The sequence below is a fragment of the Pan troglodytes genome, chromosome 3 (assembly GCF_028858775.2).
Source record: "Pan troglodytes isolate AG18354 chromosome 3, NHGRI_mPanTro3-v2.0_pri, whole genome shotgun sequence".
Lineage (NCBI taxonomy): Eukaryota > Metazoa > Chordata > Mammalia > Primates > Hominidae > Pan > Pan troglodytes.
This window is the reverse complement of record NC_072401.2, coordinates 120,121,637-120,134,405: the sequence shown is the minus strand read 5'-3', so window position 1 is coordinate 120,134,405 and position 12,769 is coordinate 120,121,637. Positions and strand designations below refer to the sequence as shown.

Genomic DNA, 12,769 nt, shown 5'->3' with positions numbered 1-12,769 from the left:
AGGAAGTCAGAGCAGAGCTGACTGTGAATGCAACAGAAATCTTGGGAGCAGCCTTTGGGCTTCGAAAGGACATGAAATGGAAGTTTTGTGCTGATTCCAGTCAGATCTCAACAGGCCAGGAGGTCCCAGCTAACACCTGGGACACACTATGTATTCTACATAAAGGTTAATTTTCTTGTCTTTTTTTCAGTCCTTTGGACTGAGTTTCTTGATAGCAGGGGTTTTCTTGTTTGTAAGAACATCTACATCTCCAGCACAATGTCTAACAGTAGTTACTATTTATTGAACAAATAAATGAATGGCTTTACCGTAAACTTTCTTCCTTGGAAACCACCTAAGATTAATGAGAAAAAAAATCAAATCAAAGAGTGGGAGGGAAGAAGAGAGAGAAAGATGGAGATACAGGTGGAAGTAGAGAGGCAGAGTGAGAGGGAGAGAGAAATAGTGTGTCACCCTAATAAATAAAACCTGATGGTTTTCTCAGATAACATTTTTTCCATATCTCTCAGTTTTTAATTTTTTTTTTTTTAATTTACTTTTGAGACAGGCTCTCACTCTGTCACCCAGGCTGGAGTGCAGTGGTGCAATCTCAGCTCACTGCAGCCTCTACCTCCCAGGCTTAAGCAATCCTCCCACCTCAGCCTCCCAAGTAGCTGGGACCACAGGCACAAACTACCACACCCGGCTAGTGTGTGTGTGTGTGTGTGTGTGTGTGTGTGTTTTGTAGAGACAGGGTTTTGCCTGTTGCCCAGGCTGGTCTCAAACTCCTAAGCTCAAGTAATCTGCCCGCCTCAACCTCCCAAAGTGCTGGGATTGCAGGCATGAGCCACCACACACAGCCACATCTCTTATTTTGAAAAATCTATTATTTATCTTTATCCCCCAAAACTTCCTTGGCACCTGCTCCATATGCTAGAATTAGGTTAAATGGAGTGAAAAGCCTGGTGGATAATCTTGATGGGTGGTCCCCCTCATGCAAAACCCATGTACGTCCTAATAGGATGCAATCCCATCTCAGTGAGAGCCATGCATCACCTGGCCAGTATTTGATTAGAAGGTTGATTGATTGATTGATTGCATTTTGAGGACAGACTGTATCCAGGACAGCTGTGGCCTCCACGCTACTATGAGTTTGCCTAGAGGCAATGGTTAAATATGAGTAACAAGTCTCCTAGGCCTTTATGCAAAAAGCTTAATGCAAATTGTTTGGTCAGAGGATCTGAGATTGTACCTCTGTAATTAAAGTTTTATAGACTATGGAAATAAATCATAACAGCATGTACTAATACTAATTTTTAAAAATCAGTTTATCCTCATTTCCCTGAGAATTCGATCAACTGGTAAAATAAACAAGTATAATAAAATCTGATTTTTTTTTAAAAATGTAAAGATGTGAGCTGGACACGGTGGCATACACCTGTAGACTCAGCTACTTGGAAGGCCAAGGAGTTCCAGGCCAGCCTGGGCAACATCACAAGACTCCAACTTCTAAAAAAAGTTAAAGATGCAAGACTTAAAAATAAGTTTTTCAGTCCAGTCTAAATACATAAAAAATCTAAACATCATAAGCTTTCCTTATTATTTCAGATTTATTCAGCAATTGAAGTAGCAATTAATTACTAATAATACAGATCAGTAAGTCAGGTAAAATTATTTCTTAGTCTGGTGGCCTGTATGAATGTGCTATTAAATTAACCCACCTTTGAAATTACAAATATGATAAAAGTTTATTTTTCCTAGATGAAAACACATTTCAGTGGGACAGAGACTACTGGTCTGTATACTCACTGTAATGATCTAATAGGATAGACACTTGCCTAGGGTGCCTTGTGGAAAGTATCTGACTTTGGGCACAAAAATTTACTCTCACCAAAGGTGTTATAGAAGTGCCTTTTTCTTAGAATTAAATGCAATACAAATTGAGTTCACTCTCAGATATGTTTAACTCTTATTCTCTATATTACTTTGAAAAATGACCTCTCCTTCCCTTCTGTCTTCATATTATGGGACAAAATATACCACCACCAGGCAAGCTCTGTGTGTGGCTGCAGTATAGTTCTTATATCATGGCTGCACCCACAATTCCACCTGGTCTTCAGCTTACTTGCCCTCAGATTCTGAACATTACAGACAGTTTGCATTCCCCAAGGCCAAGATTATGGCTAATGGGTGGTAAGGAGAAAAGCACTTGTCATTCTCCAAAAATATGAGCTGCCAACAAAATGTGGATAAGCTCAAGGAACCATTTCCAAACATGGAAGCAGGACTGGATCAGATTGGGGCAGATGGAAGCTTTTCCCAGTTCTTGATTTTGCCAATCTCCCTAGCTGATTTCTCAATCACTCAACACATGATGAAAGGGGACAAAAATGATCTCTATTTCCAACACTTTGGAGCTATTAAAAATAGTCAAAGTTCTCCTAATAAAAATGTTAGAAAAATTAGGGATTTTAGGACTATTCTAAAACCCTTTATAATTAGGAAAATGTCCTAGCAGGGTTAATGTTTTTAGAAAGTAAGAACTGAATACTTTAATTATTATTATATTATTCCAAGTGCTCCCAACTTTGCCTTCTCTGTAGGTACCCGTTATCGCTAAGTTTATATTTTGCTTTGCAGGAACATTTTTAGCTATTCACTGATTAATGAAAGGCACATCTGCCTCTAGTAAAAAAGCATAGTATGTCAAAGATGCATTAACAAGACTTCCTTTATAAATTGGCTATTTTCTATCACCCTGGGGCTACAGAGACTTAGTTTCATCTTGTTTTCCTATTACTTTTCTAATCATTTTTCTCTATTTCCTTTGACAGCTCCTTTTCAAAAAGCAGTCCCTCAGTGAGCTCATCTGCTCTCAGGAATTCATCCATTGCTGCTGTGCGGATGCTTCAAAGTCTAACCACACGAACCATCAGTTACCAGCCATCTACTACCTGATGAAAGGGAGCAAAAGCGAACACAGGGTGATTGCTCTTATGTGTGTCTTCAGAACAATAAGTTCAAAGATAAAAATTTTATCTTTCTGACCAACAAGATGGGCTGAACATCCCAAAGCCTCATTCTGTCAGTAGAGACAAGATTTAAATGGAGGTAATACCCACTAAAGAGCCATATACTGAAAATGGACAAGGGCTAGAAAAAATAAAAAACAAAAAACCTGCCTTCCTGGTGATACATTGCATCACTCTTGGCACCAAACATTTTAGGAATACTTAGTTATCTTCTATTGTTTTACATTTGTATGTCCGTGATTTGACAAATATTTATTGAACACTTACTCTGGGCCAGGTAGTAGTCTAGATGCAGGCAGGCAGCAGTGAATGTGAAAGACCTTAGAGAGCTTTACGAATTTAGAGAGAAAATGCTAACAATAAACACAAAAAATATAAGATAAATTAGAGCTATATAGGAAGTTAAAAATAGACTAATGTAATAGAGCAATGGGTGGAGGCTGCTCTAGTAAAGGTCGTTGGAGAATGCCTCTCTTAGGGGATACTATTTGAACTGACACCTGAGTAATGAAGACGCAGAGATGCAAAGATTTAGGAGAAGTATGTTTCAACCCAAAGTGAGAACATAAGGCTCTGAGAGGTGGGCAAGCTTAGCATGTCTGAAGAATGAAATAAAAGCCAGCGTGTCTGGACAGAGGTGAATGAGAGGAAAAGCCGGAGATGAGGCAGCAGAACAAGGCAGATCTCGGCTCCTGTGGAATCTGTAGGCTGGGGTTTCTCATCCTCGGCACTAGTGACATCTCATTCTCTGTTGCGGGGGGATATTCTGTGCAGTATAAGATGTTCAGCAGCATTCCTGGACTCTACTCACTAGAGGCCAGTAGGTCCTCCCTAGTAGTGACAAGCAAAATTGTCTTCAGAAGACATTGCCAAGTGTCCCTGGAGGGGTGGGGTGGGGGGGCGGTAAAATAGCCCCCAGTTGAGAACCACTGTTGCAGGCAAAGGTAAGAAATTTGAATATTATTAGGGGCGATAGGAAGCTAGTAGAACATCTTAGGCATGGAGGGATAAGAACTGAGTTAAACTTATGCTAGCTTCTGCGGAGAAAGGTAAGAGGAAATTTTGGCGGGGAGGAAATTAGAAGGCGACTATAACAGCCCAATCAGACATGATGAACTAAGGTGGTAGCCAAGAGGATTCATCTAGGAATTAGGCGGAGGGTGGTAAGAGGAAGGAAAGAATCAAGTATGCTGCTTAGACTCTCTCCTGGAGCCATGGAGTACTTGGGTCTAATCCCCAAGCCTGAGATATTAATGTCATTTACTGATAGGGAAGACTTGCAAGGAGATTTGTGAGCATAGGGGTTAGAAATTAAAAAATTATCCTAGCCATATTAAGTTTGAGACGTCCATTAGATATTCAAGCGGAGATGTCCAGTAGGCAGTTAGATGTCTCAGTATGGTACTCTGAGAAGTCAGGATTGGAGATTTAAATTAATGAGTCCCCTAGAGATGGAATTTGAAGATGAGAGATTAGATACATTTACCTAATATATTAGTTTCCTGCCACAGGAAACTAATTTTACAATTTTACATTCAATTTACGATTTTACCATTTTACATTCTCACCAGCAATATGAGCTAGTTTCTCCATATTCTTGCTAGTATTTGGTGTTGTCATTAATTTTTATTTTAGCAATTCTGATATGTATGTAGTGATATTGTCATTATTTTAATTTGCATTTCTTTAATGGCTAATGAAGTTGAATATCTTTTAGATCTGTTTATTTTCCACCAGGATGGAAAATAACAAATGACTACAAACTAGTGGCTAAAAACCACAGAACATTTTTTCATTCACAGTTCTGGAGTACAGAAATCCAAAATCAAGGTGTCAGCAGGGCCGCATCCCTCTGGAGACTAGGAGAACATTCACTTCTTGTTTCTTCCCACTTCTGGTGGCTGTCAGCAATCCTTGACTTGTGCCCTTGTGGCCACATCACTCCAAGCTCTACCTCTGTGGTCACATTGCCTCCTCCTCTTCTATCATATCGTTCCTATGTGTCTCTTACAAGGATAGAACCCACCTGGATAATCTAGGCCCTCTCCAGAGCAAGTTCCTTAATTAATTACATCTGCAAAGGCCTCCGTCCCAAATAAAATAACACTCACAGGTTCCAGGAATTAGGACACAAACAAATCCTTTTGTGGGTCACCAGTCAATGTACTACACCGAGGGAGACAGTATAGCCAGAAAAGACAAAGGATAGAGCCTCGGAGATGCCAACAGATAGAAGTTGATAGATAGCTTTGTGCTGGGCTAAGTGAAAGTTGATAGAAGCTGATAGATAGCTTTGTGCTGGGCTAAGTGAAAAAAAGGAAAAAGGTGATAGAGGAGGAATGAATGAGGAAAGTATGGCCAGGCAGTGCATTGGTCACAGATGACCAGGGAGAGCGAGCCTCTAGTTCATGTTTCTTCTGAATCTCCTAGGTTTCTTGGATTTGCCCCAGAGAAAGTACACAAATACTCCTTGAATTGAAATAAATGTTTACAGTGATCTTTTTAAAAAGCACATTGTTCATGCCATTTAACTGCCTTAGGATTGGAAAAACCCACGGGTAATCACCCACATATTTATTGCTTTAGGTGAGCACCTGGAAAAAGTGAGAGAGAAGAAAAGCCCTTTTTTATTTTGTGCCAAGTTTTTACTATAATGGTAACCATCACTCTTCTTTTAATTCTTCATTCTCAAGCCTACAAAGGGCGAACATTTGAAACCTATTTAGCAAACTCTTTGGAACTGGCAGCAAACGTTCAAAGTTAAATTTAGGATCCAAACCTCCGTGATTGGTCAGTGAAGTGAAAGAGGTGGGGAGTAATGATTCAAGGAACCTGCTTTCCTTTGATGTCCTGATATGGTAATCGGGAATATATCTTGATGCAATTAATATACTTCACTCTTGGGGAAAATAAGTTCATTGTCTTTCTGTAAAAATAATAGATGGAGTGTTACCAACAACTTTGTAGTCAATACATGTTGCCTTTACTAATTGATGAATAAACAGATCCTAAAATCCTTTGAATAGAAATATACCATGTAGGGTCAAAATGTCATCTGTCTTACCATGTAAACATTGATACCTTAGAGAAACACATTTTCAATCAAAGTAAAATTGGATTTATGGGCCCAGAATGCAGAAACATTGGTCTTGCCTCCCTCCCCACCAAAAAATCAGAAGTGGTTCCTTAGTGGCTAGAAGGGCACCATAGAACTTAACGCTCAAAATCTCTATGGGGAGCAATCTGAGGGAAATTTTCAACATTTCTCCTAACCAAGTCACCTTGCTCCTAGAAGAAACGTGACGACCAAAGCAGTCTGTTTCCTGAGATGGCTGAAGACTATCGGAGGAGGTGCAAAGAATTTTCCAAGGTTTCCTTCTACTCACACAACTGTGGACACGTTGCAACGCAGAGTTACTCAGGATCGTCATCCCATCCACTGGAAATGGATCGGGGGTTGCAGTGTTGTGCTTTTGACCCCCCTCCTCCATTGCCCACCCTCACACCTACCCACCACAAGATCCCAACGGGTAAACACAGTAACTTAAGACCAAGACCTGCTTGTCTAGGTCCTTAAGCCTCCCAAGCAAGTATGAAATTTGTTAAATCATGGACTATTTAATTTATTAACTTGGTGTACAAAGCTGAAGAAATGCATATTTCATATGCGAAATGAGAAGACTTGAAGTAATATTACATATCTCAAAATATTTGAGGTTAAGTTTCATCTGCACTTTCCTCAGGCTAAATCACCCTGCCCCCAACCCCAACATACATGCACCGCAGGCATCCAAACCAATATTCTGACTTAAGAAAGTACGTGGATGGACTAATGGGAACATAAGACACATATTTTTTGAGAAGTGAGAAGGATGAAAACAATGCCCACTCTTCAAAAATGCTAAGAGTAAAGTCCCTTGAAAGATGAAAAGTTAAAGCAGAAGAAGTGTCAAGACATTGCTGAGGCTAAGAAATGAGCACAACTTGCCAAAAGTCAAAAGTTCAACAAGCAGCTCTTTTATGTGTCTAGAGAATTAGCTCATCTCAGCACTGTGTTCTCCACATAAGTGGAGGGGGATTTTGGCAAGAAAAGTGGCTGCATATTCTTGACTATTCCCATCAAGCTCTGACAGGAGTGAGCAGCCATGGGTTCCAGTTCAGGCTCTGTGACCTTTTCATGTTGTGACTGAAACAAGTCTTTGCCTCTCTCTAAGGCCCTCTCTCTCCATCTGCGAGATAGGAGTAATAACAGACACACTGAGTCATTTACAGGTTTGTTGTGAGGATAACATGTATTAGTGGAGATGGAAGAGCTTTGCAGAAGTTTGAAGATGCAAGTCTTTTTATTACATAGTGAAAGGCATCAGGATGGAGACCTTGTAACACTATTTAAGGCCCCATAATCAGCTAGGACAATCAACATTCTTTCAACTCCTAAAACAATAATTAGAGTAGCTACCATGTATTTAGTGTATCCCATGAACAGAGTATTTAACAATAATCTTTTATTTATGGTTATTATGTCCACCTTTACAGATTAAAAAAACAAAAAGTCTGAAGAGGTTACGTGATTTTCCAAATCACAATTCTGGTAAATGGAGAGGGAGGGAGGCTATATCCAGATCTGATTCCAAAGCACATACTCTTACACAGTAGGTCATACTGGCCAAAGACCAGTGAGATGTGCAACATAGTCCCCAATTGCATGGGTGGGTGTGTTGACAGAACCCAGTCTACCTCTTCTCTTAACTAATCCTCAATAGATCTTTCAAATTAGAAGCATTCAGTAGGTCCCTGCCATGGAAGATCACAGAGAACGTCCCTTGGGAGGAACCTCCTGTGTTTGTGGGGAATGGCTTTTCCAAATAAAGACCCAAGTTTCCAAGATCCATTAAATGGATGAGATTTGCCAGTGCACCCTTGGGGTTTATAATGCAAGTCCATAGCTTCTTATCACCATGTCACTTTATTTTATTTTATTTATTTATTTTATTTTTTTTGAGATGGAGTCTCACTGTGTCACCCAGGCTGGAGTGTACTGGTGCAATCTCAGCTCACTGCAACCTCTACCTCCCAGGTTCAAGTGATTCTCCTGCCTCAGCCTCCCAAGTAGCTGGGATTATAGGCACCCACCACCACGCCAGGCTAATTTTTATATTTTTAGTAGAGACGGAGTTTCACCATGTTGCCCAGGCTGGTCTCAAACTCCTGACCTCAAGTGATCTGCCCACCTCGCCCTCCCAAAGTGCTGGGATTACAGGCATGAGCCACCGTGTCCAGCCACCATGTCACCTTTTTGCCTCTATTCTCTATGTGCCTAAGGAAAAGGATATCAGAGTGAAAGCCACCCAAGCTCTACAGTTCAGAGACCATTTGATTTTACTGTGAGTTACACTTACCTCCCCCACTCCCACCAAGCTTTCTTCCTCTTGCGTTCTGAATATAGTGACTGCTCGATAAGCATTGCTGATTAATTGCCTGGCTAAGAATAAGGAATAATTGATTTACCCAATAGGAAATAATTTCGATTTTCACAAAATAAAAATAATTACAGTTAAAAAAGTTAAGTCTACTTATGTATATGCTATGTAATGTGAGTTTGCAGATTCAATTGTCTTTTTCTATGTTCTCATTCTCCTTTTTCTTCCTGCAGCTTTTGGAACGGTTGACCACAATACTTTTACCTTGAAACCATTTCCTTCATTAATACCCATGAAGCTTATGCTATCCTGGTTCCCCACAGCCTCTAGTTTTAGTGACTTTCTGGTTACTTTTGTAGACTTTTCTTTCTACTCTTCACACATGGACATTACCTAAGGTTATGTTAGCCCCCCAGTTTCTCTTTAAAATCAGTTCTTATTTATGATGATGACTTCCAAATCAGTGTCTTCAAAACCCCAATCTCTCCTCTCATTTCCAGTTTGTATCTACTTTTTCTTTGGATTCCATCTAACTGTTACCCAGGCTTAACATTTTTGAAATAATCTTTGATGTTTTCCCTTAGGTTTTCATAACCACTCAGACAATTCCTACTAATTTTCCCTTAATAATATTTCTAGGATTGATGCCTTCCTTTTATTTATTTAACACATATCTATTAAATTCTAGGCCCTCATCTTGAAAAATGCACCAACTTCCAGGTAAGGCTCTGCTTCCTTTTGGTTATCCTTTATTTCTCTTGCACTCGGTTGCCAGACTAATATTCCCTCAAACATTTTTTTTTTCACTTTCCCACTCTTGTTCTTGACCTCTTCAGACAACTCTGCTTTGTCTATGAAATGAAGTCCACATTCTTCGCATGAGAGTCACATCATTGTAACATCTGGATTTAAGCAACTTTTCTAAATATATCTGCTTTCTCTACTTGAGACTGTTGCTCTGGGCACACTGGCCTTCCCACTATCTCCTATAATAATGCTTTGTATATTTCGGCTCAAACCTTTCTTCCTGCTGAGAATGCTTTCTATCCGCTACTTCTCTCATCCAATTCTGCCACTTTAGAAGGCCCAATTCAATAGTTTTCTTCCTAAGAATCTTCCCCTGATTACCCCAATCCACAGTAAAACAGGTAGGGGAAATGCATACTCTATATCTGCAGCTATTGCTATCTTAGAGGCCATGTGCCATCTAAGTACATAATATTGTGGGACAGTTCATATTGCTGAATTATCATTTCTATTTAGATTTCCCAATATGTTTCACTTTCTCTGAGGCTAGAAGCAGTTTGGCATGTTGTTAAAAAGCATGGAATCTGAATCTGGCTCACACCTGTGATCCCAGCACTTTGGGAGGCCCAGGAGGGTGGATTACTTGAGGCCAGGAGTTTGAGACCAGCCTGGCCAACATGGCAAAACCCCATCTCTACTAAAAATGCAAACGTTACCCAGGTGTAGTGGTGAGTGCTTGTAATCCCAGCTACTCAGGTGGTTGAGGCAGGAGAATCACTTGAACCCGGGAGGCAGAGATTGCAGTGAGCCAAGATCACACCACTGCACTGTAGCCTAGGTGATAGAGTGAGACTCTGTGTAAAAAAAAAAAAAAAAAAAAAAAAAAAAATTGCACAGAATCTGGAGTCAGACTGTCTGGTGCAAGTCATTGTTTATTACCTGTATGGGCTTGGGCAATGTATTTTACTATGCCTAAATTTCCTAATTTGTAAAAATGGGGATCATATTATACCTCCCTCATATACTTATTGTGTGGATTAAATGAGTTAATCTGTGTAAAGTGCTTAGAACAGTGTTGGCACATAAAGTACTTTGTAAAAGCCAGCTATTATTCTCCCTCACAGACTCCCTTGTACATAGCTATATAGACAGAAAGAGAGAGAGAAAGATAAAACCATATTAGACAATGGTTTTTCAGATAAATCTATATCTACAGAAGGATACTTGATCAACTAACCAGTCGATTTGGAGAATGTAAAAATTTCATCTATTTCAAGAATACAAATAAGTATTTTCCCCCTGTGGCTCAGTTTTATGCCTGAATTATGCCTAGTGTGGCTTCAGCATGGGCAGCAGACTTATTTTCAGTCAAGACTTTGCCTAAAACTGAAATGCCCATTTTTGGTTGAACATTGTTTCACATTTGATACCTACATAGTCCCTAGATGGCAATGCTGAGCCCATATGAAAGGGCACTTTGTATTACCATTTGTGTGCAGTTTGGAAGCAGGCTCTAGGACTTTTCCCATGAATAATCTTTCTGGAGTTATGGGAAAAAAAAGAAAGAGCGAGAAAAAAAAGAAAAAGCACTCTTAAAAAATGAAGATATTGAAGGCACATTTGGAGGCAAATTGTCAGTGTTTTAAGTGAATTTTTGTTTTAAAGATACAGACTACAAAATATGATTACATGAAAACCCATATATTTAAATCTTTTTAAAAACTGAAATGAAAGTACAGCTTTGTAATATAATAACTGTACTGTATCATGAAACCTGTATGTGAAGAACATTGGCAATTGCCAATGTTAAGAGAAATTAGGTGCAAAACTTGAGGAGAGAGCAGTCCCACATAGACAGACATATGCTAAATATCAGGAGGGCAGAGATAGACAAGGACCTGCAGGAATCATGGCCTTCTGGGGTAGAGGAAGAGGAAGTACATGACATAGATTTTCCTCCACCTTTTTTGCATTCTGATCCATTCCTCTCCAAGCCCAGAGGGTCCAGTTTGTTAGAGAGGAGTTCACTGGAGAGAATCAAGAGAGATAAATATCCTTTATTCTCCCTGGAGCTCATCAATACCTTATTTTATGCTGGCTTATAAGCTTCACACTGGTGATCTTTGGCAATCTACATTAATTCCTAGGAATCTAAAATAAGCATTGTGATTTTGCAGTTATACATGAAAATTATGAAAATATAACAGATATTTCCATATGGTACAAAGTGTTGAAAGCCTCATGGTGTGTGCAATTCTGAGTAACTTTTAATTATCAAAAAAAAAAAAGGCTACAGTTCAAGGAAGATTGAGTCCTACAGAGTCTCTCCTTTTCTTGGCTGAAGTTGATAATACCTCTGCCACTCATTTCTGAGAACCCTATACCATTAGTCATTAACTCATTCAAATAGCCAATGGATGTGTAATGAGCTCCTGTCCTATCCCCTGCGCTGGGCAATGGGGGATAGAGTGATATGACTAAGTCATCACTGCCCTGCTCAGGGGTTAGAATCTGACACAAACTTCAACAAAGAATTTACAATTGTGATGAATCCTACGAAGGGAGACGTTCAGGGTATTAAAAAACCATGAAAACAATGGTGTGCTCATTAAAAGCGTCAAATTAGAATCAATGCAGGAAAACTTGTGTTATTATTCTCTAAGCTCTCAACATAGTTTGGATAAATCAACCAAACAACGTGAAGATGACCAACGTGTTTAAACTCATACTGAGCCTTTAAAAAAGGGCTGTCTTCCTGTCCCTTATATACTTCAATCAAGTGAAGTTCCAAGGTCACTTCTGTTAGTTACATTGAGGGAACTATAACCTTGTTTTCTTTCTTTTCACATAAAATTCTCCTACAGAAAGCCAGAAAGACATATTTAAAGGAAAGAATTTGCAGGATTCAGGGTTAGAATCCTGACTCCACTACTCTGATTCTGTATAATTTTTTAAAAATTATCTCTCTGACCTTCAGTTTTCTCCTTTAGAAAACTGGTATCATAATAATTCCTTCCGAGGTTGTTATACTATTAGAAATAAAGTTTTGTAAAGCACCGGCACACTGTCTGATGCATAAAGCTCTTAATAAACAATATATATTAGTATCATTGCTGAGAGAGCAAATCCTCATTTTTGAACAAATGTGCTAAATTGTTCTATCTAGAACGATGAATGAAGTACCTACTATCCAATGTGATTAACTAAAATACCAACAATAACAATTGAAATAGTAAAATATAATATTCATGTTTGCAGTTTGGTATTACATTATTTCTGATATTTTTACCAATTTTACCTGTCTTACTAGAATGAAATTTGAGAATCGTATATAAAATTAGTTAGAGTTAATTCAAAGTACATAATTACAAGTAACTTGAATTCATACAGAACATCTGCTTTTCTTGTGAATTAAAAAGTTTACGCATGACACATGTATACATATGTAACAAACCTGCACATTGTGCACATGTACCCTAAAACTTAAAGTATAATAATAATAAAATAAAATTTAAAAAAAAGTTTACTATTAGATATGGAAAAAAAATAAAAAAGAAGTGATTTTACTAAATTTCATTATCAGAAGAAGGA

General features: G+C 38.8%; 1 protein-coding gene and 1 long non-coding RNA gene across 5 annotated transcripts in view; one reads left to right on the top strand and one right to left on the bottom strand.

Moving 5' to 3' along the window:
- Window positions 1-12,769, bottom strand: part of SYNPO2 (synaptopodin 2) — a 172,141-nt gene that overhangs the window by 95,964 nt on the left and 63,408 nt on the right. The window lies entirely within an intron of this gene.
- The window catches only part of LOC129143846 (uncharacterized), a 36,368-nt gene that overhangs the window by 19,835 nt on the left and 3,764 nt on the right, over window positions 1-12,769 (top strand). The window contains exons 2-3 of the long non-coding RNA XR_008547785.1: window positions 2,814-2,963; window positions 9,120-9,151. This is a non-coding gene — a long non-coding RNA (uncharacterized LOC129143846). The remainder of the gene's footprint in view (window positions 1-2,813; window positions 2,964-9,119; window positions 9,152-12,769) is intronic.